A 25,605-nucleotide genomic window follows, 5' to 3' on the forward strand; every position below is an offset into this window, starting at 1 on the left:
TAATTTTTTTACACATACGCTGGAATCACTGAATGGGCCTTAATTAAATACAAATACACATAGAAAATGTTTATTACTCTAATAGTCTATTTGGCTTCCTTGAGAGAGAGAGTGATGTCAGAACTTTGTTGGAGTAAAATTTACATCATGCGAACAGCGAGCACAGACGTACCACCTTTAGTGATTGTACCTGTAAACACATATTTCTTTGAGTCACTGTACGCACGATTTAATACCACATGTATGCACACACTGATATCACTTTCTCAAAGCCAAAGGACTATTAGCTATTGGTCATAATCATAGACTGTAGTAGATATCTATGGGTGGCCGTGAGGGAGGAAAAGGGTCTCAAAACCACACAAGGGTCTCAAAAGTACAATAAGATCTCAAAAACACACAAAGGTCTCAGAAATAAACACACAACAAGGTCTCAAAAGTATAATAAGGTCTCAAAAACACAAAAGCTCTCAGAAACAAACACACAGGAATGTCTCACTAGCACAATACCAACAGAGAAAGGTCTGCAAACACACAAGAATGTCTCAATAGTATAATAATTAAGGTCTCAAATACAGAAAAGGTCTCAAAAACAGAGAAAGGTCTCAAAAACAGAAAAATTCAGAAAAAGGTCTCAAAAACACATTTTTGGTCTCAAAAACACGTCTCAAAAACACGTTATGGTCTCAAAAACATGTTATGGTCTCAAAAACACTTTATGGTCTCAAAAATATGTCAAGGTCTCAAACCAGGTATTGCATCCGACCGTTATATATGTGCAGTACCGCATGCAGTACTGCACATCAGCTTGCAGTTTCGCATGCGAAACTACATTCCGTCACGCACTTCCGCATGAGGAGAGGAAGTAAGGAACTACATATCCCAACTTGCATTTCCGCATGCGGTGATGCAGGTTGGGATGTGCAGTTCCGCATGGGGAACTGCAATATTTTTGGTGCATTTCCGCATGAGGAATTGCAATATTTTTGTGTATTTCCGCATGGTGAACTGCAATATTTTTGGTGTATTTCCGCATGGGGAACTGCAATATGTTTGGTGTATTTTCGCATGGGGAACTGCAATTATTTTGGCGTATTTCCGCATGGGGATCTGCAATTTGTTTGTGGCATTGCCGCATGCAAAAAAAAGCGGAAATGCACCAAAAATGCTGCAGTTCCCCATGCGGAGAACCGCACATCCCGATGTGCATCACCGCATGTGGAAATGCTAGTTGGGATGTGTAGTTCCGCATGCGGGTGTGCGTGACGGAATGTGCAGTTTCGCATGCGGAACTGCAAGCGGATGTGTGCAGTACTGCATGCGGTCGGTTGTAATACCTGGTTTGAGACCTTGACGTGTTTTTGAGACCATAACATGTTTTTGAGACCATAACAGGTTTTTGAGACCATAACATGTTTTTGAGACCTTTTTCTGTTTTTGAAACCTTTCTCTTTGTTAAGGACCTTTCTCTGTTTTTGAGACCTTTCTCTGTATTTGAGACCTTTCTCTGTTTTTGACCTTGCTCTGTTTTTGAGACCTTTCTCTGTTTTTGAGACCTTTCTCTGTTTTTGAGACCTTTCTCCGTTTTTGAGACCATTCTCTGTTTTTGAGACCTTTCTCTGTTTTTGAGACCTTTCTCTGTATTTGAGACCTTTCTCTGTATTTGAGACCTTTCCCTGTTTTTGAGATACTATTGAGACATTGTTGTGTGTTTGTTTCTGAGACCTTTCTGTTTTGAGACCGTATTGGGCTGTTGCGACATTACTGTGTGTTTGTTTCTGACAGCTTTCTGTGTTTTTGAGACCTTATTATATACTTTTGAGACCTTGTTGTGTGTTTATTTCTGAGACCTTTGTGTGTTTTTGAGACCTTATTGTACTTTTGAGACCCCTTTGGCCCTCACGGCCGCCCATAGATAGGCCTTACATTGGCCAGACATTTTTAAAACTTTGCAATGAGTTTTAGTAAACATTCAAACGTACAGTATTGGGGTTTGAACATGAGGTCATATTTATGAAATTTGCTACACAAGTAACATTTGTACTCAATTGATGCTCAAAGCAATTGTCCAGTGTTTCCCTGACAAACTTCCATTTGATAGTCTTAATTCACTGTTTTTGCCATATTTTGGCCATGTTGAGCTATAATTAGTGAGCATCTGCACATCTCAGCTTACAACAATCCATTTTCCAATCCAAAGAATTTAAAGATGGGAGCTTTTTTCTTGTATATTCGACACAACCACCTTACGTGTGTCAAATGTGATGACGAATCCATCAGCCACCTTTTTCTTCTTGTCCTGCTCCAAGATCTCCTCTTTCCCGACCTATAATACACAATGATGCTCTTGCTGTCTACCTGGAATGACCTGTCTCCTCTTAGGGTATGGCTTATCTCCAATTACATCACACTTCATTCCCTCCGCTGGCCTGAAAATTGAGCATGTTAAAATATGAGAACATAAATTGAACTGCTGTTTTATAAGAGCTTAAAAACAAACTAAAGCAGTAGCAACTGACAAGTAGGTGAACTTTGGATGGATCTAAGAAAGCAGTGTTGCCAAAAATTTTGCAGTGTCAAGGCGTAGCGAATTGGTTTGCCAGGCTGCAAGGAATGACTCTCAAGGAGCCCAATTTTAAAGATTCCAACATAAGTGCCCAATATCAGATATATGGAAAATTCACCCGGATTTAGAACGTAAATCACCCAATTGAGCGGAAAAGCAATTCACTTAAAAACATACGGTTCATGGGAAGTTACCGACCAAACAATCAATGGTCACAAAAACCCATTGTCATTCCATTTTGGAGCTTCAGAGACTAAAATCTTCAAAATTCGGTTGAATTGAAAGGAAAATATAGTCACATTACTGCCGCGAACTGACTCTTGCAATGCAAAGTAGCCCAATTTTAGGCTACATTACTTACCAGATGTTTCCAAATTTAACCAAAGTTAATGCTTTATTTAGCTAAATGGTGACAGATAATAAATGCATTCTCAATGCTTGGAAAAAAATCATGCTTTTAACAAACACAAACATTTTTCCTAACAGTTCAATTACAATGTACCATCAACATTTGACAATACTATGATTGAGCTTGTTCAAAATTTAAATATCTGGGTTTGAGACTTTCTTTTGGTCTCTCATGGTTGACTCAAATTGTCACCCATCAAGACAAACATCTTCTTTACTATACATTAGTTAGCACATGTTTGGATCTCATTTCACTCTTTTGTTATAAAGTTTGTTTCAAACATTTCACGTCTGACATAGTAAATCTCAATAAAATGCTTCATACATGTATTAGCCACATTGCAACCTCCATAAGAGATGAAAAGGTGGTCTATTCTTGCCACAGATATTTAATTAATTTTTTAATTGGGAAGGGCTTTGAGACAAACTATCAAATCAAGATGGCCTAATCACTGCATGCTGATGATGCATCTGTTGTCATTGATAGATATTGACTCCGTGGAACAGACTGAAAAGGAGGTTAGTTTTTAAAATTCTTTTATTGTATTGCATGCATACTTTGAGGCTATTCAAGCTACATTGTTTTTTCTTCTTTTTTATGAATGTGTCCCTCTTAATAAAATATATTGATTTTTATCTTGAAAACATGAATACCTAGATATTGATTGCCCTAATTAGCATGGCCATTGACTAATGACAAGCCTCGATTTTAATACATTTGTAAATACCTTGTGGGGACTTCAGTTTAGGTATATATGAAAGCCCAGTTACTGATTATCCATCATATAAGTTTAACTTCAACTTTAGTTTATTCATTGATACATGCAATATGGTCTTGGCCATGGGTGGAAAAAGGTAGTTCAAAAAAGGAATGCATCTTGGAATGCAAAGCTGAAATTTGGGGACTCCAAGCCTAAAGACCTGAAAATATAAAAGTTAAAGAGACAATCTCACCAGGAATTCCAGAGATCGTTCAAGCTAATGATCACAGTGAATGGGTACGGGATACCACAAGCAGCAGAGCTCCTGCAGATGACAGATGCCAATGTTGCAGTCGGTGCAGTTCTTCGACCCCAAACTCATGAAACTTCTCCGGTAGAGAAAATGCTGCAAGACAAAAAAGATACAGAACCTGTCAGTGGCTATGTAGAAGCACATTTGACTACATGCATAAATGCTATACAAGACTGTGTAACTGAACATAACTTGATGAAAGCTGGCTGATGACACCAGGCAACCTGTTAACCAAGTGGGGAGTGAGTGGAATCATCAGGATGAAATGCAACTGAAATTGCAAAATGCTACTCCCAATTTTGGAATTGCTACTCAAATCTGAAAGTGAGTAGCATTTTTTGTTATATTAAGAAATATTCGAAAATTGATCACTGATTATGACCCCTACCCTCAGATATGTGAGGAGGGCCGGGATATCATCTTTTGTGCGGTTACATTAATGACTATCCCAGTGTTGTAGTCCTCGAGTACAGTCCTCGGCCTCGAGGACAGGTTTTGAAGTCCTTGGTCCTACAGGACATGTAGTCCTTGGCCTCGGACGTGTAGTCCTTGGCCTTGGCCTCGGACCCCAAAGTCCTCGGTCCTCGACAACAAGGACCTGACAAGGACAGGCAAAATCACCAAAAATGCAGGCAAATGTTTAAAGAGTGAAAGAGTACAATCTGCTGTTTAGTTATAATTAAAACTTTTTAGAGAAACATGACAAGGATAGCTTTTTTTTGTACCTGATTGAAATACAAAACAGTTTGTCAATATTTTGGTGCACTCTTAACTATCATCTTTGCTCTTTGCAAAACATGCACATGGAGGCCAAATATGTGGTTTTATATTAAAATTCCACTCAGCCAATATGATTCCTAAAATAGGAATATCGAATAGACACAAGAGGTTCTTTAGATATTTGAAGAAACTCATTGGACGCTACTGTAGGACATGTTTCAATTACCCGGTAGGCCTAACTGTGATCAAATGAATTTTATCTATTTTAGTTATAATCTCATCAGCAACATTTTGCTGCGTTTGATCTTAAGATAGATCAGTGCCCATTTTAGGCTGCGTTGTCGCACATATATACCACATAACTGTCTTTTGACATCAAAATGGTAGGTATGCGGATCAAACACATAAGTGTACATATATATATTGTAATCTTCACTACTTGTCTAGATAGGGGAACAGCCCAAAAGTTGAAGTCTTATTTACGAAAGTCCTTCCGTTAGGCTGAGATCACATAGAAGTATACGGTATTCGCTATATACGAAATACGCTCCTATGTGAGTATACTCCTATGTGATATATCAGCCTAATCGAACGAGCAAATACCGTATATTGTATCTATGTGATCGCAGCCTTAGGGAGGAGGGGTCGAAAAGTCAGATTACGTTTGTAACAAAAGTTGTTAAAACATCGGTCAAAGTTGATCTTTTTTAAAAGGATTTAATATAAAATTTCAGTATTTTCTGAAGTAGGCCTACGATATTGAAATTTTACAGTGGTTGCTTCAAAATGATTTTAAATCAATATACATTGTAGTGTACAGTACTCGCAACCTGCAACTTGTAAGTTAATTTTGTAAGCAGCTGATTATTTTTATTTGAAAATACAGCAAATCCTAATTATTTTTTTTTTTTTTAAAAAGGTACGAAGAAAATATCTTAAAATAAAATAAGAATATTTGTTTCTTCCATAAACGTGATCACTAGTATCCTAGCATTGTCGCAAACCCATCAACCATAGCAACGGCACTGTATCCTATGAATACAGGTTGGAGTTTTCAATATTTGACACTTGCGTTAGAGGGGAGGGTGGAGGGGTTAGCGTTCTAGCGAAAGGACTTTCGTTTATAGGATTTCATCGAACTTTTGGGTTGTTCGATATAATGAACAAATTGGGTTTTGTTGGTTGAAACTAGGATAAAGAGTCCATTTTAGACATGTTTATTTTATAAAGTTCTATGACTTACTGAGCAGCGTTATTTAAAGTGCATATAAAATTGCCTTATGTTGACCCCCCTGATCGGGCGTGGTTTAGTATGGTTCATTATTATGAAAGTCCTTGGCCTTGGCCTCGGAGACAAAAGTCCTTGGCCTCGGAGGGTTGTCCTTGGCCTCGGACACCATGTCCTTGGCCTTGGCCTCGGACACCAAGTCCTTGGCCTTGGCCTCAGACATGAGGTCCTCGACTACAACACTGGACTATCCCCACCCCCGGGTATACATTGAGGGCATCGTATACCCACTAATGTGACGTATAGACCCAAACACACATCACATACAAAACCCATCTCAATATGTGACTTGACCTTGACCGTGGTGACGTTTGAAAAATGGCTTCAAAATCGAAATTTTAGCGTTCATTTTTCCCCATCCCGTTAAGATGTGGGTGATAGCGGATATTTGTAATGAGTGAAATTTGTTTACAACTTAGGGAACAAGTTATGTAATGAAAGATCAAGCACAATTATCAATTATATTATCATCATATCCAATGTTTTCAAAAATGCTGATTATATTCAACTGATCCTTTAATTCTTTTGAGGAGTGTAGCATATTATACCCTATTATATTAATGCTCACCTTACTAGAGATAAAGAAACTAAAATTCCTAATCTTTTAAAAATTAAGAGTTATTAGTCCTTAATTAATGTGAGGGATGGACATTTGCCTCCCTCACACTAACTTATTTTGGATGTACAGGTACCGGTACCAATGTATGTTTGAGTGAAAATATTTTTGTTTACATATTAGTGCAACCCCTGCCACATGAAATATCAATGAGATTTTTAATTAGATGTCTTTCAGAAGAGAGTTGGAGGTCATGGAAGGTGAACACTAGAAATTTTGTCCGTTCCTCACACATAAAAATCCAAAATAGTTGTTTCTCTGAGAAATATTTCAAGGAATTAAAATAGCATACCCTATCCCCGGTGATATCACTAGGGACTTAGGCCTACCATGCTTGCCACTGTGTTTGGTGTGTTCTTGAAATGTAAAAAGGGATGCTTTTATAAAAGTGTATTGAAATGCAAAAAATATGGGTAATTTTAAGGCTAATTTGTACCCGTTTTTGTGTAAAATATGGGTAACATATATGCTGAAAATATTCTTGAAACCACGCAAAATAGGGGGTATTTTTTACTTTGGGAACGATCATGCATTACACCTTTGAATAGGAAGTGACAACAGCGGGACCCTATATTAGTGCTCACCTTACTAGAGATATATAGAAACTTAAATTACCAATCTTTAAATCTAAGAGTTATTAGTCTTTAATTAATAAAAAATTTAAAAAATGTAGATATTTATATAGCGCTTTATGCCGTAAACAGCCTCAAAGCGCTTTACATTTATTCCGCCGTCATTAGAATATATGTCAGGACCACGTTTGCAGCCTACAAGTGGCACAGGGTCCATCAGTACAACGACTGTGACTACCCCTAACAGCTTCCCATTGCACCTGGGTGGGGTGAGGCAAGCGAGGCAAAAGCGCCTTGCCCAAGGGCGCAACACGGTGGTGGGACGGGGAATCGAACCCACGCACGTCGAGCAAGCTCTCGGATTATGAGTCCAAGGCCGTAACCACTGAGCCACCGTGCACCTAATTATGGTGGTACTACACCCCTAGCCAATTGTGTGCCTATTTTTGCATTTTTCTCAAATATTATAGCACATTGGAGACAAGTAAGATATGTTTATTACAGGGGCAAGGACTACAACTACTGCACTGGAAATTTTATTTCAGCACAGACAACAGTTGTGGAGTTACAGTCAAAAATGAGGGAAAACCAATATTTGATCAATAAATCAACAACCCGGAACTACTTGCTTTGAGTTGATGAATTTTCAGTACAGTAGTTGTAGTCCTTGCCCCTATAATATACATATCTTACTTGTCACCAATGTGCTATAATTATTGACAAAAATGCAAAAATAGGCACAAAATTGGCTAGGGGTGTAGTACCCCTTAAGGGACCGACATGTCCGTCCCTCACACCAACTTATTTTGGATGTATAGCTACAGGTACATGTTCCAATGTATGCTGAGTGAAAATATTTGGCCACTAAATATTAAACCCAATTCTTCTACCCAGTCAGAGAGTCTGTCTGTAACAAAATCAGGCCAGTCCCAGAAGGTTAAGCTCCTATATGGTCATTTTCACGGTAAAGAGTGTAACTTTGGATTTTTAACATTTTGATCCATAGTGGTGTAATAAAGCTACAGAATTCCACGATTTTTGGCCACATAAGTCATCTAGTTAGCAGCTACCTTGGGTAGCATAATCATCTTTGGGAGTTACTACGTTCGGTTTTGGCCGGCTAAAATGTCCATAAATGGTCGCTTGTCATGTCTTTGGTCATCCTTTGTGTAACAACTAACATGGTGTAAAATGAGAAAAATATCACAAAGTTTGATTCAATTCAAATACATTTTAGACCATTATAAGTATATATTTCTGGAAAGCTTATATTACAAGGATGCCAAATCAACAAAGTAAATGTCATAATACAGGGTGGGTAAGAAATATACAGGGTGGAACAACAACAAAATTAACATTTTTCTTGTCATGACAAACTCCCAAATTTTCCTTTTCTGAAAGCTATCTATGTAGCTCAAAATAAATATGGATTCAGAAAGTCATTGCATGGGTCCTTCAAACAAATTAGGAAGAAAAAGTTTGGTATCCCTTGCGTTAAACATATAGGGTGGTCAAAAATTGTAAAATAATTTTACAATTTTTATGACATTTATCAATCAAAACTTTTTTCCTCAATTTCTGGCACTAAAACTAATAGCAAAATTGAATTCCTCATCAAATTTCATTTTAAAAATAGGTGTATTTTTGAATAAGCAGGGTGACTTGGGCAAGAGATAGACCATTTAGAAATGTCGGAGCATTTACACACACTTTGCACAGTAACATATAGGGAAAACTGTCTTAATTAGCATTTAATTAGGTAATTTATTAGTTACATGGCCACGCGTTTTGAACTCGCCACCCAAAAATGGTGGTGTTGTTACGCTTTTCCAAATCGAGACTCATTCAAATTGTTATATCTCTGCTTAAACAAAAGGTATTGAAGTGTTTGGTGTCATTTTGTAGCTATGTGCCCTAACAGACCTCCAAAGGAGAATTGTTTATCAGCTAAGATAGTGGAGTTAGAGTTGTTTGAGTTCAGAATGACCGAGGTGGTGGATGAGGCGGTGGCGGATGAGGCGGTGGCGGTACAGTGTATGTGCAAAGTCTATGGGAAATAAAGATTTTGTGTGTGCGTTGAATCAACTGATCATATCTTTGCATCCATATGGGCTACAGACATGGTTAAGAGCTCTTTTGAAAGATTATTAATTCTGCTAATTGTTTTTAATCATTTGTAACTCTTTCTGATTGGTTTAGTCTATAAAATGCAAACTTTTATGTACAAAACTACCCGTTTTCATATTAAACACTGTAGTAAGCACTGCGGATGTCTTCAAAATCTAAAAGTTGCTGTAAATTTTTAATTACTTATCCTATCATAGTCAAAGTTTACATTTTCTGAGAGGAAATTTGATGAGGAATCTAAATATGGACTTACTTTTTTTGTATGGGTTAGGGATAAAATGTTTCAGTTCAAAATATGTTGAATTGTAAAAAAATTTGAACATATTTTGGGACACCCTGTATTCCGAGATTACCAAACAGCTGTGATTTTTTTTCTTCCAGAGTCAGTAGGCTCCCTAACCTCTAACCAAATCAATGTTGTTTACTTTCAGTTTATAACTGCAAGTTAGTAATAAGCAATGCATTAAATGACCCATTTTTATTTGGATTTTTTTATTCCACCCTGTATAACTTCAAGGTCACCCTGTACAGTGAGTTGAAATGTGTATATTTAAATTGCTTTTGCCTTCAGCTTTAAAAAAATGTATACTTTTGCTAGTTTAGGGTTGATAGTTGTGGAGATATTCTAATTTGAAACTTGATTGGTGTAAAAATTCATAATATTTGTGATGTAATGCTAAGGGTGGCGAGTTCAAAACACGTGGCCACATCTTTTGTTACAGTTGATCTACTATGAAGTAGATCTACAATCCAGGATGATATATGTGCAATTTGAGGTCCATGCTAGTTGTACTTTTTAAAGATACAAAGGTTTGAAGTTTGCCATATTTTCACAATTTTGTGCATAACCCTATGGGGCTCCCCCGACCCGGCTCCCCCGACCCGGCTGCTCCATTGACACATCTTTACATATTGAGGTATAAATCTCAAAGTTGTTTTCCAATTGACTTATTAGGAGTTTTTGTGTTTGAAAAAGAGCATTTAATTATCTACAAAATGACACCAAACTTTCTACAATAGGTATTATACTTTTAGAATAAACCTAACTTGAAGTGTGACAAAAGCGTTTTCATGTTACGGCTGCTCCATTTTGGGTGACCTATTTGTGACATGCGACCAAATATGGCCTTTTTGATGTACTAAAAAACAGTAACATTTTTGTGAAGCCCTGTGTTTTCTTCAGTTAGTTCATAGATAATTTTTCTTATGCAGAAAGTGTAGTCATATGCTCAGTAAAAACTGCCACATTAGTTTTAATTGTGAACGGCCCTGTATTTTTGAGAACCGGACTTCAATATTTGTTGTTTCGGAGGCTTCATTTTCTGTTAACAATTGTTAACAAACTTTGTGGGTATAGCTCTGGTTCATAATTGTTTGTCATTTATTCTTGATTCATAACAGTTAATAACTTAACTTTTTTTCAAATTTATCTGTCAATAATCCTAGCCCTTCAGAATAGGTCCAGTGGTTCTTCAAAGTTGCAGAATACTTCCAATAATCGGTTGAGCCCTAGATGTGATTATACCCGGTATCAATCATATACTATATGTACTATGACCTACGACAAAAAAATGACAACATTGTTGGAAATTTGTGAGTTTTGACAGTAATACTTTGAAATTTTAAGTTGTGTTTTTTTGTGAAAAAGGATGTAAATTTTTATAGAAAACTGTTCCAAAATAAGGCTCAGATTGCACGAGAGAGCATCTAAACCCTGAGAGCTTCCAGGGCCCTTAAGCGGCCCTGGACCCCGGCTGTTAGGACTTCGCGCTACGCGCTCGTGATGTCCGCTACGCGCACATAGGCCTATTTCAGTTCTTTCACAGAAAATTTCCAGCACTTGTCATTAAGTTCCCAGACAGCAGAAAATTTTCTGGAGGCCTGTTGATAGGCCTATGATTTACCTGTTTATCATAATGGATCAGTCTTATTCTGATTGGTATGTACAGAAGATTTAAATTACTGTTGTCTTGTGTTCATAATTCTTATTTGTGTGAACAGTACCGCTGTTTTCAATTATAATCCAACATGTTCATCCTTCGGGTGTGACATAGATGTTTATCGATTTTATTGCCAAAGAACTGAATCATTCTTTTCCCAGTGCAGACAGACACAATAGAAATGGGGTGATAATGGTTGCGTTTACTTCTAGTAATGCGGGTCAAACAGTGAATTTCTGTTCACACTTCTCTTTCCTCGGGTCATACGGGTTTTTTTAAGGTTTTTTCCTGTTCACACTTATAACCAACCCGGGTCTAACCCGGGTTGTACCCGGGACCCAGGGCAAAACAGGCATAGTGTGAACACGACCTAAGTTTCTTTAAATTTAAAAATTACTTTCTGAGGTACCAGTATAGAATGCTTGGTCATCTTTTGGTGGAGATCATTTCCTGTGATTACCTGCTTGGTGCATTACTGAATACAGTTTGCACGATTTCAATCACTTCACCTGGAAAATGAGACCCATCATACTCAACAACATGAACAAATTTTGTATCAGTCATACAAATCTCAGTATCAACTTGAAATGTCACTGTGGCTGTTAGCTAGTCTCAGGATTTCCAGTATCTATATTTCTTGGGCTGGATTTTGGGGGGGGGGGAACTAAAAATTTTGGTTGCATCATTTTGACCAGGTATTAGTAATGGGGTATAATCATATAGAGCATTTCTTTTAGAGAGACTGTACAAGTTTAAGTCTTCGAGCTTCAAAAAAGGGACTTTATTTTGGTAAAAATTTGGTATACATGTATTTACACTATTTTGGCGCATGATCAAGGTGGAACTGGCTCCTTGAACCTGTTCTCTATCTTTGCCTTCCATATTTTTACTTTCATTTTTCTGTAAGAAGGGCACTTTTATCTTTAATTTTGGGCCCCCACACATGTGTGTTTGCCTGGTTGTTTCTTTGTTTGCTTCTTTGTTCGGCTGCTCGGGAGGAAGCGAATTGATTAATCCACTGTGCAGCTTCAACACAATAATCGATCAACTACATACTTGGTATACTATGCCAGATAGATAGTTAGGTATGGTGATAGGATATGGTGGCTTGATGTGCTGTATAGTTTTGTGTTATTTGCATATTTATGAATATTAATGAGCTTATTTGCATATTTTGCCTACATTTTCATTGATCCACTCTGCAGCTTAATTGTAAGTTCAGGTAATTTTTCAGCATGGTTGGCAAAGGTCACAAAATAGATTTTGCTTATACCTTGGGGGGTTGAAGTACTTTGGTAGCCTGTTACAGTGACGAGCATTGTTCGTCCATATTTTGCTTGTTGCCATGGTAACAGCCAATTCTTAGTTTTATGCAGTTTTTAGTCAATTTCAGGGTAAAAAAGTGAAATTTAACCTATTTTGGCTGGCTAATTGCAACAATACATGACACATTTTTACAAAACCAAATATTACATGATAAAGACCTACCTCCATACGTTACGAAGAAAGTTTGAAATCTTTTGAAAATATCATCTTTATGTGTTTTTGGGAACTGGCAACACTGCAAGTTTTCACATAGTGAAAAATGTGATATTTTACCCCATCTTTGCATCGAAAAAAATCTATATGCCGGAGCACTCTGGATAATCAGTGTTGTAGTCGAGTCCTCGTCATCCGAGTCCGAGTCCGAGTCCGAGTCCTTGGTGTCCGAGTCCAAGTCCGAGTCCGAGTCCCTGCCAATTTCTGATGTCCGAGTCCGAGTCCGAGTCCTCAATGTTCGAGTCCGAGTCCGAGTCCGAGTCCTTATGTATCAAATTCAAGCCCCGGGGGGCACTCCAACTTTGGAGGTGACGCGTATGTAGGGCTGTTAAGACCCCCTTTTTCAGCATCGCTGTCACCCAAAGACCCCATATTTTTTTACGAACACATGCTCGCTCCGCGCTCTGTCACCCGAAGACCCCCTATTTTTCCATTTGATCTGTCACCCAAAGACCCTTATAAGTTCAATTCGAACAGCAACTTTCATTTATCACTGATTTTGTTTCTTATTTTGAACAATAAAGAAATTTGAAGCCATTTAGAACTAGAAATTCGATTTTTGAGGTTTTGTGGCGCTGTTTTGGTTCTCACCAAAGATTCCATTTAAAAAAAGGTCATGTTCTCACCCAATGACCCCATATTTTTTACATTTTGCTCTCACTGAATGCCAAAAATCATGCTCTCACCCAATGACCCCATATTTTTTACATGTTGCTCTCACCGAATGCCCCTTAGTGCGAAAGCGCCAGCCCTACACCTATATCCATTTCAAATTGAAGTGCCCCCCCCCCCGGGATTCAAGCCCCGGGGTTTTCACCAATACCTTATCAACGTAGGCCTATACTTAACCAGAATTTTAGTACATAATTTGCTAGTCCCACTGAGCATGCCTAGTATGGTTTTGGGGCTGTGCAATAATTATGCGGAGCCCGGGGAGGGGTGAAATTGCAAAAATGCTTATCCCCTCTCGGCCTGCCAAAAATCGCTCCCCCCTTCCCGGCCTGCAAAAAATCTTTGCACCCCCTTTGCACATGCCATTTTGGGGGATCCCAATTGACAAACTTTAAATGGTTTAGATATATGTTGCGAGCGCAGCGAGCAGGGAAATTTGCATTATGTAAGCGTTTCCGTACTGTTTTCTAAGCCTTTTTAGAGCGTTTTATTTGAAAACTGCCCCATATGTGCCAAAAATTGCTTGTTCCCCCCTCTCGGCTTGCCAAAAATTGCTTCCACCCTCCCTTTTAATCCGTCAAAAAAAATTGTTACCCCAATTTTACCTTCCCCCCAATGCTCATAATTTGTGCTCAGCCCCTTAGGTAGCAGACCTTGGAAACAGAGTATAAGCACAGACTCACAGTAACTTATTAGGCTTGTGTTTTAGAGAGGCAAAAGATGCAATATTACAATCAAAATATGACGTCACTACCAAACCCCAGGTGACAAACGAAGAGGTGTTGGATCTGGCTGTAGGCCTATGCAGTATTATTCCGGAGGTGGGGGTAGCTGGGGGTCACTCACATGTAAAGGTGGTACAGGTATGTGCGGCGGTCAAGGGTCCCCTTTTCAGGCTCTCCGGCCATCCGGCAGTTCCTTAACACATTTGCATCATGCTCCAGTTCATTGAGCCTAACACTCTTTAGCTCAAATTTGGAAACATTTTGAATAGGCCTAAGTTGTTAGCTCCAAAGCCTATAATTTGGCCCAATTTTAGTTCACAGACCTCCACAAAAATGTTAAAATTTCAGTTCATCAAGCCCCTATTTTGCCACCAAATCAGTTCTTATATTTCCCAAAGTTCGGCGCCACACACCCTTACCAAAATTTAACTTGAGTGCCCAGAGTATTATAATTATTCATGTACATTTTACACTTATGTCTAACAAAGCAAAGCAGTCATGTCAATGATTAAAATCGATTTAACCAAGTAAATATATAACTGAAAGTAATCTTGCTTTTTGGTTGTACTTTTATTTACAAACTGAATTTATTTGCAATCAAAATTACTTAAATTAATCATGTGATGTGATCACTGATCAAGCATAAGAAGTTAACAATGACCTAAAAAGACCCTATTTTGCCGGACTCGAGGAGGACTCGAAGCCGAGTCCCCGAGTCCTTGGGGTCCGAGTCCGAGTCCGAGTCCAAGTCCTTAGCTTCCGAGTCCAAGTCCGAGTCCTTGAAAAAAGGACTCGAGTCCGGACTCGAGTCCGAGTCCGAGTCCCGAGTCCTCCAACACTGCTGGATATTGATATTATAGCAGGTGGTGAAGGTGACCTGGCCCCACTCATATCTGATGAAAACAGCTTGGGCACTTGTATACATTGGAAGCAGTGTTGCCATAAAATGATGCATTTTGGCAAATTTAACAAAATGAGATTTTCACAAAATATGATATGAATTGTTACACAAAAGCAGGTTTCTTAAGATTGTTTATATCTTTCCATATCCTTATGATGAAGGTGTCTTAGTTAGCCTCATTTCTAAAGAGAAAAGCTTGTTATATTGTATATCAAAAATCAGTGTTGCCAGAAAATGATGCATTTTGGTAAATTAAAATGAGATTTTTCACAAACTATGCTATAAATTGTTACACTGGTACAGGTTTCACATATTTCTCCTTAGTCATATGATAAAGGGGTCTTAGGTTCACTCATTCGTAATAAAAAAAAGCTTATTGTATTGAAAATCAAAAAGCAGTGTTGCAAGAAAATGGTGCATTTTGGTAAAAAATGGGTTTTTATTACAAACTATTCTATAAATTGTTACACTGGTGCAGGTTTCACATATCTCTCCTTAGTCATATGATAAAGGGGTCTTATGTTCACTCATTTGTAATGAGAAAAGCTTTTATATTGAAAATCAAAAGCAGTGTTGCCAGAAAATGGTTCATTTTGGCAAAATTGAGATTTTCAGAAAATATGATATGAATTGTAATTACACAAAACCAAGTTTCTTAAGATTCATTATCTCTCTATATCCTTATGATAAAGGGGTCTTCGGTTGACTCATTTCTAATGAGAAAAGCTTGTTATATTGTATATCAAAAAGCAGTGTTGCTAGAAAATGATGCATTTTGGTAAATTAAAAATGATATTTTTACAAACTATGATATAAATGGTTACAGCACTGGTGCAGGTTTCACATATCTCTCCTTAGTCATATGATAAAGGGTTCACTCATGAAAAAAACTTGTTACATTGTAAATCAAAGAGCATTGTTGCCAGAAAATGGTGCATTTAATTGTATTTTTGAATATACCTAGCCTATCTATTTCACATGGTGACTACATGGAGAGTTGGGTTATAGAAGACAGTTTTGACAGAAAACAATCCCGGGAAAACACTTCATTTTGTGTGTATAACCTATGTTCTAACTTTTTGGAAAATTGGTACAGTTAAATGATTTTGAAACACAAATGTATATTAAAGCCCTATACACAACGGTCACACCTAATCAATTTGTGATTGGTCTTACCAGGGATGCACATGATATCCCTACCATAAGGGCCTTTTGACCGTGGCAATCACAAACAAGAACTGTCTTTAAAAAGGTCAACGCCACGGATGAAGGTTATGTTTCATAAAATTATTTTGCTTTGATACAAAGTGTCTGAAATGTTGATAATTAACTTTTTATGTGGAATAATTAATACTAATAGGGTGTAAAATACTGGTATTTCTTGGTAAATACCACCAAGGTATTACTGGGAGATAACGTGAAATGCTGAAAATGTTCATACCGAAGCTGTATGTAGGCCTACTTTTAAAATTGAGTGTAATTAAAAAAAGTTTATAACAATCCAAAAATTCATACTCAGTTTACCTGAAATCTTTATCTTAAAATGCCAAAAAGGTATAACCCCCTGAGTGGTGTCATGCCAAGAAGGTATGACCCCCCCCCCCCTCTAAGTGGTGTCATCACTCAGGGGGTCATACCTTTTGGGCATTTTGAGATATGAACATGACCCAAAATATGAATATTGACCCAGGTCTTATGAGGAGTGCAACCCCTGGTGGGGAAATTATTTTTTATTATATTCTGTACTTATACCTCTTTCATTTGACACCACTCGGGGGTCATACCTTCTAGGCACTTTGAGACATGAAAAGGACCCATATGATTATTGACCCAGGTCTTTTTATGAGTGTCACCCCCGGGTGGGGAAATATTTTATCATATACTTTAGTTTTTTCTCTTTCCTTTGACACCACTTGGATGTCATACCTTTGTGAAATTTCAAGATATGTCCATTTCTCACAAAAAGTTTAGTCGGTAAGTTAGCTCAGTAAGTTAGTAAGTAAGCAAGTAACATTCACTATCATTTCATGGCTCAGCAGAAACATATCCAGCACATTTCATATCTGCCTAAATTTAAATTATTCAAGTAGAATAAACAACTTCATCTCTTTTCTGAAAATATCCACATCTGGAAGGCCATCAGAAGAAAATAATAAATATGCAAACGAAGCAAATTCCTATTACCAACTTGGAATCATGCCATAGGCCTACTCGCCCAATTGTGTCACAGAGTAGCACCCAATTTGGTTCTTGGTCTTGAAATATTGTAGTTAAAAATTGTTCCTTTTAAATATGCGACATAAAAACCTAATTCTAGCAGAAACAATCTTTACAGGTAGAAAGCTATACCAATATGGGCAAGTTTACTATGGAAGACACTTGATCCAAGATAAAATACACCTAAATTAATAAATTCCTTATTATAGGCCTAGGCCTACTGTGTGTGTGGAAACACATAGATCTGCTATGGCTAAACTCAGTGCCCCATCTTCTGACAATATGAAATGACAATATGAAAAGTTCATGCACACGCTGCAGGATAAATTCCAGTCATAAAATTATTCAAAGCACAATACCTTCCAATACAGGGTGTCTCTGAAAGGCCTGTAAAGTCAGAATTGTTTTTATTAATTTTTTAAATTCATGAACCAAACAAGATTAGATAATGCAATAATCAAATGTCATAGTACAAACCTTAATAATCACATAGTAAAAACTCAGTAGTTGATTTTGCCAAAATGCATTTTCTGGCAACACTGCTTTTGATATACAATATAATAAACTTTTCTCATCGAAAATGTGTGCGCCTAAGAACCCTTTATCATCTGGATATGGAGAGACACAAGAAAAAAGTTTGAAAAAACAAATCTCATTTTTTTAAATTACCAAAATGTATCATTTTCTGGCAACACTGCTTTTGATATAAATACAATATAATAAGCTTTTGTCATTAGAAAAAACAAATTTTACCAAAATGCATCATTCTGGCAATACTATTTTTTTATATAAAATATAACAAATTCTCTATTCGGAAATGAGTGAACCTAAGACCCCTTTATCATTAAGGATATGGAGACACACAAAAACCTGCATCAGTGTAGCAATTTATATCATAGTTTGTAAAAAATCTATTTTTTTAATTGACCAAACTGCACCATTTTCTGGCAACACTGCTTTTTTGATTGACAACATAACAACCTTTTCTTATTAGAAATGAGTCAACCAAAGACCCCTTTATCATAAGGATATAGAGAGATAATAAATCTTAAGAAACTTGGTTTTGTGAAACAATTCTTATCATATTTTGTGAAAATCTCATTTTGTTGAATTTGCCAAAATGCACCATTTTCTGGCAAAACTGCTTTTTGATTTTCAATATAACAGTTTTTCTCATTACAAATGAGTGAAGCTAAGACCCCTTTATCATTCTGACTAGGAAAGATATGTGAAACCTGCACCAATTTAACAATTTATAGCATAGTTTGTCAAAAAAACAATTTTTTACCAAAATGCGGCATTTTCTGGCAACACTGCTTTTTGATTTGCAATATAACAAGCTTTTCTCATTAGAAATGAGTGAACCTAAGACACCTTAATCATTATGACTAAGGAGAGATATGTGAAACCTGCACCAATGTAACAATTTATAGCATAGTTTGTAAAAAACACCCCATTTTTTAAACTAAAATGCAGCATTTTCTGGCAACACTGCTTTTTGATTTGCAATATAATAAGCTTTTTTTTTTTATTACAAATGAGTGAACCTAAGACCCCTTTATCATATGTAAGGAGAGATATGTGAAACCTGCACCAGTGTAACAATTTATACCATAGTTTGTAAAAACAATCTCATTTTTAATTTACCAAAATGCATCATTTTCTGGCAACACTGATTTTTGATATACAATATAACAAGCTTTTCTCTTTAGAAATGAGTCTAACTAAGACACCTTCATCATAAGGATATGGAAAGATTATAATCAATCTTAAGAAACCTGCTTTTGTGTAACAATTCATATCATATTTTGTGAAAATCTCATTTTGTTAAATTTGCCAAAATGCATCATTTTATGGCAACACTGCTTACAATGTATACAAGTGCCCAAGCTGTTTTCATCAGATATGCATGGGGCCAGGTCACCTTCACCACCTGCTATAATATTAATATCCAGAGTGCTCCGGCATATAGATTTTTTTTCGATGCAAAGATGGGGTAAAATATCACATTTTTCACTATGTGAAAACTTGCAGTGTTGCCAGTTCCCAAAAACACATAAAGATGATATTTTCAAAAGATTTCAAACTTGCTTCGTAACGTATGGAGGTAGGTCTTTATCATGTAATATTTGGTTTTGTAAAATTGTGTCATGTATTGCTGCAATTAGCCAGCCAAAATAGGTTAAATTTCACTTTTTTACCCTGAAATTGACTAAAAACTGCATAAAACTAAGAATTGGCTGTTACCATGGCAACAAGCAAAAATGGACGAACAATGCCCGTCACTGTAACACACTACCAAAGTACTTCAACCTCCAAAGGTATAAGGGAGTGTTCATAAATACTTTGGTAGGGGGGCTGGAAAATATGTAGGGGGTCATAAAATTTTAGGAATTCTGAATAGGGGGGGGGGGGTTAAAAAAGTTTTGGGTGTATGAACAGGGGGGTTAAAAAGTTTTTTGGGCACGTAGAGGGGGGGGTGTAAAAACTTTAGCTACATTAGTCCTGAAGCAAAAAATATAAGATAGCCTAAAATTTTTTCGCGCGCTACGCGCGAAAATCTTCCAGTAAAACCAGAACAAAAGTTCATTCCAGATAAGGATATTTGATCAGGTCCTTTATGTATTTTGAGACGGTCAGTCAATAGTCAAAGATATATATTAAATTAAGTACTCAGTCAATAGTCAAAGATATATATTAAATTAAGTACCGTATGAAGTATTGAAAATTGCCTTGTTGTCTATAACTTAATTTTGAGGTTTGTGTCAGTTCCTTCTGGTCTGCTCTTTAAATCACCAAAAAGCTGCAATATCTTTGCTCTTCTTTAGTGTTGACAATTCTTACAATAACGTTTCATGCAGTACAGATTATTAATTTATTATCACTAAATTATATACAATTAAATCATGTTGCATTACAATTATAGGCAGAGGAACTTGGAGAACCGGGGTACACGTTTCCACCCCCTAATTTTGCCATGGGGGCATCCCCCTAAAAATCCTAGTAGGAGAGAAAAAAAAACATTATTGCCCTACATTGTATGCAACCTTTTTTGCCCATCGAAGAGCACCGTGTTTTGGGCCCAAATAGGGTAAATTTGCACAATTTTGCGCTTCGCGAATCACGCAAACTGGCCCATCGCAATAGCAAAACACACCATTTCAGCAGTAGCGTAGCCGGGGGGCAGGCGGAAAGTGCCCCATGACAAAGATGAAAGAAAAAGTTCCCCTGACAAAAAATGAAAGATAAAATCTGGAGGGCAAAGGAAAAGAAAATTCATCCTGATCATGGGCCAAAATAGTGTTTGTTTGTTTGTTTAATCGGTCGCTCCGTATAGAGACACGCTTGGGTCCTGGTGGGACCAGGTTCACAAAGGCATTTTTATCCCCATCATGGGCAAAAAAAGTGTAAAATACAAAATTTTTGCAAGTCGCGCACACATCATCCCAATAAAGCCTCAAATTTTTGGAAGCTGAAATACATGAAATGCTCAGATACAGTCTCTCTAAAACACAAAACAGGTATATGTATGCAATGTGCCCCCGAAATTTTATTTTGCCCCCCACGACCAAGAAAACTGGCTACGCCCCTGTATTTTGGGTTAACATAGTCTAAGATTTTCGCATGCTTCGCCGCAACAAAAAGTTCCAGTAAAACATTTCCACAATTTCACATATTTTATATCAATGACATTTGACGACACATACAATTTCATTGTACATGAATACAAATTTTAGTATCATTAATATGTTTCCTTTGTCCTTTGATGTAGAATGGTACTGTATAATGAGGGGGGGGGGTCAAAATAGTTTTGAACCCAATATGAGGGGGGGTCAAAAAAGTTTTAGGTCCATTAAGAGGGGGGGGGGGGTCAAAAAAGTTTTGGGTTCGCGAAGAGGGGGGGGTTAAAAAAATTTTCGACATGAAAAAAAATATTTTCCAGCCCCCCCACCAAAGTATCTATGAACACTCCCTAAGCAAAATCTATTTTTTGACCTTTGCCAACCATGCTGAAAAATTACCTGAACTTACAATTAAGTGCATAAAATAACCAATCAACTTTAAACTTGGTTTGGTGATTGTATATTGTGACCTGATGTTTGTCATGAATGTTATTTGCATATTTATGCATATTAATGAGCCTACTTGCATATCATTTGTATTTACAAAACATTGTTATTTACACACTTTTGAGTGAGTGCCACCTTAATTACGAACCCCGTAATTCTAGTTTGCCGGGGAAGTCTGCCCCACCTGCTCCCCCCAACTGGCTACACTACTGCTAGAAAGTTGTTACTATGGTTACATTTATGCATATTCATGCAGTTGGGAGATACCTCTATTACTGCCAAGTGGTATTTTGCATTACCTTTGCTGGTACAGGGGGGAAGTGGGCTATAGTAACTCGTGCTACATCGGTAACTCGTGCTACTGGTAACTCGTGCTACAGTTTTAAGGGTCATTATTATGTGGTGGATAGTGTTTTGTATAAATTCAATTTCTTATTTTTATTCAAGGTAGAAGGAAAATAATAAGTGGCATCAATTAAATTGTCAACATTTTGTAAATGATCCTGTGTCATATACTGGGGTACACAAAAAGGTGGCTTTGTTACATTTTGATGTGCAGCTTGGATTTCAAAACACTGTCTCTTGAGTATTCCTTCACTTAGAAGATTCAATTAGGTCTTAAATTGAGGCTAATTTATTCTAGATTACTCATGTTTTTATCCTGTTTTAAAATATTTTTAAATTATTTTCTTATGACGTTTGCCATGAAATGTGCCAAGGGTGGCTGAGGATTAGGGAGGAGGATTAGGGGAGGGATTCATATCGTAAATTTGATTTAAAACCCCTATTAAAAATTTGAATCTAGTAAAAAATGTGTAAATGGACTCCCAGACATCTAAACCAAGTAAATAAATAAATACAGAAGTTCATTTAAAAGACCAATACTTTGCTCAATATGATTGTAAATGTGGAAAAAAGAGGTGGGGTTACATCCTCCCTACTTTGTGATTGTTTTTGCCCTCACTCTCTCAATTTTTAACCGATTTCCATAAAAGAGGTGTCAAAATGCTCAGGAGGATGAACCACTTCAAATGAGATGTGTAGATAAAATGTTTGAACCATTTAATTTTTTTACTATGTAACACAAAGGTACCGTACCCCAGGTTGTGACACAGGACCAAATATATTAAAAAATGCATCTCTCGGTAACTTGTGCTACACCATATTTAGTGTTATGAAAACACAATGAAAAAAAAAAAACTAGCGGGGGGTTATTTAAAATGTGATGGATATTTCTTGAAGACCATATTTCATAGATATAAAATGTATCAAATTAAAAAGAAAAGTGCCCTGTTTAATAAAATAGACCCACTTAGAAAATATCTAAGTTGAACAGGATTTTTTTACTATAAATACTCTCTCCGAAGAAAGTTTTTTAAAACAAAATGTTAGAAAAATGCAGAAAAAAGTTTAGAACTTGAACATTACATCTGCTTGGAATATTATGAAAGTTAAAAGAAATACAAAAGGCAATTTTAGTTTTTTGAGTCATGTCCACTTTTGCTTGGAATTGCCCATTTATACATTTGAAAATTAGAATAATCAGGCTGTATAATGAGCCCAAACTTGATGCAACTGGACCAAGAATAGCCCTGTGAGAACAAGTTAAATTAGAAAGAGGCGAGAAAAATGTAACATCACCAGGTATTTTGGGGTCCCACCATAAGACACATGACCAGCTCCGAATTTGCACACGATAGTTACGCATTCGATGCTAGAGTTGTATGTTGCTATCGTTTTCGGTCAGACAGCGGTGCACTTTTTTGCACCGGAGGTTATTTATTCTGTTAATGTTGAAATTTGGATGAAAGTTATTTCGATGAGTCAACTGTATCTTTTGAGTAAGATTTGCCTATTATGGACAGTTTAAAATTGTGCTGAAGTGTAATTTTCACAACATTTTTGTTTTGATGCGATCATCTGTCGTGATCGGCTGTGACAGTGTAAACTTAGAAAGTAACTTCCATTGCTTAGTACACGGTGTCATGCTTCAGCAAATCCGAAGTCTAGATTTTGAATGCAATGGTCTCTAGCCTAGAATGTACATGTAGGTATGCTAGGTGAATTCAAATTTGCCATCAAACTGCATCATTTTACATATCAAATTAAACTTAAAGCCCTTGAGTAAAGAAAGCCAAAACTGAAAACATTTTTGTCATAGCACTTTCCGTAACAACGTTACATCTTGTCAAAGATTGACTTTCATCAAAAAGATTCTGCTAGCAAAATTCCCCAAAACGGCATTTAGGGGTGTTTCTAGATCTTAGTCTCATGGCGATAGCAGCTTTTTTTTATGTTACTTCTATCAAATTCTCTCTAAAATTCCATGTGCGACTTGATTATCACCATAAAAATCGTATATTTGGGTCAAGTGAATTATAGAAAACATATTTATGTAGGTTTCCTTCACCATGTTCACCGACCTATTCTCGAAAAAAATTCAAATTTCTATGACTATGTAAATATGCATTGTGTTTGGGCCCCGGTCTCAGCGAATTTCGCTGACTAGCAAATGTGTTACCTAAGGTTTGCCTGGGATACCTATAGAATGTGAAGCTATCGGTGAGCAAATTCTTGGCTAGACTTCTCGAGCAACACAATGACGTCGACCATCGCTGGCACTGCCACTCACATGCACTGCATATATTAATTATGACCAACAAATGTGGAGCAATGAGAATGATTGATACTTTTTTACTAAGTAGAACTTATGCTGGTTTCATACTACCCTGCCGCTTGCCGCTGAGCGGCGTGGCGCACGCGTATTGCAGACAAACGGACACAATCAAGGCTTGTCATTGGTTGAAACGCCCTGCCGCTTGCCGCAGCGGCAAGCGGCAGGAAAGTATGCTGGAGGCTTTACCCTGGAATGGAAGGTGCCGCGCCATATCATCGCATCGCCATCGGCAGTGCAGCTAGTGCATGAGTGTCAGCTGGTCATCACTCAGTGTAGACTAGACAACATACATGGTACCGCGGATACCGGCATTGAGTTGACCGGGTAAGCTTAAAACATTTTACACATGGACATGACAGTTCAGTCAGTTGTGACACCGAAAATCACACCACCACACATTCAACAAATTATGCATTATACGGCAGTAAAGTAGTGAATAAATCATGAAAATAGGCTTTCTCTATTTAGGCCAAAGACAGTTCCAAATGAAACAAAACAATGTTCGTATCGAAAACTCTGTTCATGATTCGCGGAATCGCGGTTTCCCATCGGTCACTCAGACTTCATGTGCAGTCGTTTTTGTAATTTTATTCGTCATCACCGGCAACACGGTACCGGCCAGAAAAGTATACGCTACAAACCGTATGATTCTGTATACCAAGCTATAAACTATTTAGCTTTGCATCGGTACTACCGCGTACTTGCGCATCGAAAGTGCACAGTAGGTAGTGTCGACTGTATCTTACACGGGTGATCTTTTATTCTAGCCTTTTGTTAGTTACTGAAAATTTGAAGCTCGTGAATTTCAGTTTTCGTTTTGGTAAGTTATATTGATTTTTTACATAAAACCTTGAGATGTGCGGTTGGGTGCTAATCTAGACAAAAGAAGAGTCTAAATTTTACGGTCCTAAATTCGCGGTAAATTGTACGGCTTCAATTGACTTGTGTTTGGTGTATATGCACTTACGCCTAGACGTAAGTGGCTCGTAAAAATTGTCTTACATTGAAAAATATACTAACCATGTTGCCAAGTTATAAGCAAAGTCTTTCATATTGGCGATGAAACGAGAGTCTGAAATAGTCAAATATCTCCCAATGAGGCGCGTACAAGTGGTGATTTGGTAATCATGTTTTATATTGAAATGCAATACAAAAGAATTGTATTGGAGCAAAGATAATGTATTCTATTCATTCGTACCAATGGCAAGCTAATCTGATAATTGGTTGGGCCTATATGCAAGACTCGGGTTTATTTTAAATGTTTATTTTTGCAGAGCTTATTTTCAGTCATGGATCATACTGATAAATTTCGCAGGGGAGGGAGGAGGGAGGAGATACTTGAGACTGAACAAGTGAGAGTGGGAGGGGTGAGGAAGAAAGAGAGGAGAGGGAGAGACGGAAAGACTAGAAAGAGAAAGCTCCAGAGGAGAGAGTAGGGACCGGGGAGGGAGGGGGGGGCAGGAGGAAGCAAAATAGGGAGATAAACATTGATACGAGGGAAGTGCGACACTGTGGCCCTGCACAAGTGCATTGGGGCGCGACAGGCTCATAAG

General features: G+C 37.3%; 1 long non-coding RNA gene across 1 annotated transcript; it reads right to left on the minus strand.

The window, feature by feature from the left end:
• Positions 1-815: 815 nt before the first annotated feature.
• On the minus strand, positions 816-24,807 carry LOC140148822 (uncharacterized). The gene is made up of 3 exons (XR_011858529.1): positions 24,239-24,807; positions 3,929-4,081; positions 816-2,429 (listed from the first exon to the last, which is right to left on the minus strand). It is a non-coding gene; the product is annotated as an uncharacterized lncRNA (long non-coding RNA).
• Between the last annotated feature and the right edge of the window lie 798 nt (positions 24,808-25,605).

Source organism: Amphiura filiformis, chromosome 3 (assembly GCF_039555335.1).
Source record: "Amphiura filiformis chromosome 3, Afil_fr2py, whole genome shotgun sequence".
NCBI classification, from domain to species: Eukaryota; Metazoa; Echinodermata; class Ophiuroidea; order Amphilepidida; family Amphiuridae; genus Amphiura; species Amphiura filiformis.